We start from the raw sequence: 2,885 nt of genomic DNA, 5'->3' as shown, positions 1-2,885 counted from the left end.
CCTCCCTGTAGCTCGGATACCTCGGGGTTGCTAAGCCCGTACTGTAGCTACAAATACTACTACAGCCCCTGAGGGTCCCTCTAGCCTTGAACAGTACAGCCTCGTAAAATTTAGACTCGAACAGTGGACTCTATAAAAATCTAGTCTTGAACAGTACAGCTTCGTAAAATCTAGCATTGAACTATACAGCCTTGAACAGTGCATCATAGTAAAATCGAGCCTTGAACAGTGCAATCTTTTCAAATTTAGCCTTGAACAGCACACTTCATCGAAATCTAATACTTGAACAGTACATCATAGTAAAATCGAGCCTTGAACACTAAGCATAGTAAAATTTAGCCTTGAACAGTACAATCTATCAACATCTATTCTTGAACAGTACAATTTTTTCGAAATTTAGTCTGAAACAGTACAGCTTTGTAAAATCGAGCTTTGAACAGTACACTTTATCGAAATTTAATCTTGAACAGTACAGCTTTGTAAAATCTAGCATTGAACTATACAGCCTTGAACAGTACAACCTTGTAAAATTTAGCCTTGAACAGTACAATATATCAAGATCTATTCTTGAACAGTACATCATAGTAAAATCGAGCTTTGAACAGTACACTTTATCGAAATCTAATCTTGACCAGTACATCATAGTAAAATCGAGCCTTGAACACTAAGCATAGTAAAATCTACCCTGGAACAGTACACTCTATCAAAATCTAGCCTTGCACAGTACAGCATAGTAAAATCCAGCCTTGAACAGTATATCATAGTAAAATCCATCCTTGAACAGTACAGCCTTGTAAAATTTAGCCTTGAATTAGCCTTGATAAACCCCTCCAGATGAAGGATTATTTACAGTATTTAAAGAATCGAAAAGGAATTATTACACCTTCCAGCAAACACGTCGATCGAGCAAATCACTAAGATGCAACCAAGTATCATCGATTTGTATCGATGTCGATCGATTTCACCTCCGATGTATTCCTCTATGAAATAAGCTCGCTCGCGCTTAAACTTTTCGCTCGTAATCCTTCTTCCTGTGAACCGTGATTGCGAAATCGGTAAATTACGGAAGTAATTAAACTGTTTCTTGGTAGATTGCTTGGCACGACGCGAGACGAGTCGTCTCAGTTTTCTCCGAGCAATCTATCAACCGTAACGCCAGCTTCACCTAACTCCGTCAGAGTTCGTGTGGGTCTTAATTAAAAGTTTGAGAAACTTCTTTGTTGCGATACGTTTGCTGGGTTTTATGCAGTCAGGTTGGTAGAGTTTTCGACCGTGTTATTTCGTAACCGTTCATGGTTCCGATTAGGAGGTCCATCGTGGCGAAAACTGATCATCGAGGGATGTCCCTTGAGAAATCGTTCAGATTCAAGGATGAATGTTGATTATAGAATTTTAATTGATTTCGTATTCATTAGTGAAGAAGATATTGATGAAGATAATATTGATAAAGGATTACACTTTTACAATTTTTCTATAGAATCAAATCCAGTCCATTTTTATAACAAATTTCTGTGGAAACAAAAACTCTACTTCGAAGAAAAACATCTACGAACGTTCATGACTCGATGTATTATTATTTCAATTAATAATTAGTTGTATTCTGATGTAAGTGAATTTGAAATTGTACCACCCGAGCGCAAAGGGTTAATAAACAATGTACCGAAGAAGCCTACGTTGAACAATGTATTTACGTTAGAAGAATTACGGAGGCACTTTAATACTAAAATAAAATTTCGATGCTCGTCAAGCGTCCGCCACGCCTCGAATGCTAAATTTTTAGACGGAATCTGTCTCCTGGATTTTCGTCCGCGGCGACACGGAAGATCTTAAAGGCGCTTTAGCACGTTTTCCAGCATGTTTCCGTCGCATTCGTCAAACCGAAGAAGACGTCCTCGCCATTGGAGAATCTCATTGAGCGTATCCATCGTGGAAGCAGAAAATTGACGCAGCTTCGACGTCCTTAAATTTCAACAGCGTGAAACGTGGCTCAGCTGGTCGTTTAGGTCGACAAGTACGACTCAATGAAACGTGCGATGACATAAAATTTCCTTTCTAATTATCTAGCAACACATGCGGGATATTAGACAAAGAAACATTTACGTTTATTATCATTTAATATACAGCCTTTGTGTACATTTTTATTTGTATGCTGCAAGCTCCTCCTTATTTATTTTTGAAGGAGAAAACTATAACTCGCTTTTCAGTTTCACGTTGACTTCGTCTAATGGTTCATTAATACTCCACTAATTATCCCGTGGGAGGAAAATTCTTTCGTATAAGAAATAAATTGGTTTGGAGGTACCTTTTTCTGTTTCATGTTTACTCTCCGTAATATTTCGCAAAAAAATGGGGCAATATTTCCACGGCAGACCCCGAAATAAATAGAAAAATTTAACGAGAGACTGGGTTTACGGTAGGGACCTCTTTGAAAACTATGTTTGAGATTTCTTTGATTTTTTGAAGACCTGTTACGTACTATGATATACAACTCCGTGGTACACTAAATAGATCAACATCAAAAGAATCATAAATGCTCCTCTATAAATAATGTTTCTTATTAAACCTGAGAAATTCTAAATTATGTTCTAAAAGGAACTCGGAGGACCGCAACGCCAATATTATTCTTCGTTAAATATTTTTCATTCGTTACCGCAGGCGTCTGTAATTAAAAAAAAATACACAAAAATGAATTACTTCATTTGAAGGTTCCTTTAATTTCAAAGGAATTAACGACGCTCGAATAGCAGCATTCGAATATTTAAACATTCGTATATTCTGCGTTTACTCGTACAATTCGATACTTTGGAGGCACTGGTTACCATTCTTTAATTTCAGAGAAATTAATAACACCAAAGTAGCATTTAAATATGTAAATACTCATATAT

The 2,885-nt window shown here is 36.9% G+C and overlaps 1 long non-coding RNA gene across 1 annotated transcript; it reads right to left on the bottom strand.

The window, feature by feature from the left end:
- Positions 1–311: 311 nt before the first annotated feature.
- LOC128892760 (uncharacterized) lies at positions 312–1,407 on the bottom strand. The gene is made up of 3 exons (XR_008461178.1): positions 685–1,407; positions 522–595; positions 312–355 (listed from the first exon to the last, which is right to left on the bottom strand). It is a non-coding gene; the product is annotated as an uncharacterized LOC128892760 (long non-coding RNA).
- Positions 1,408–2,885: the final 1,478 nt, after the last annotated feature.

This window comes from Hylaeus anthracinus, unplaced genomic scaffold (genome assembly GCF_026225885.1).
Source record: "Hylaeus anthracinus isolate JK02 unplaced genomic scaffold, UHH_iyHylAnth1.0_haploid 16964, whole genome shotgun sequence".
Taxonomy (NCBI): domain Eukaryota; kingdom Metazoa; phylum Arthropoda; class Insecta; order Hymenoptera; family Colletidae; genus Hylaeus; species Hylaeus anthracinus.
Note: the sequence above shows the minus strand (reverse complement) of the source record. Positions and strands in the feature narration are given on the sequence as shown.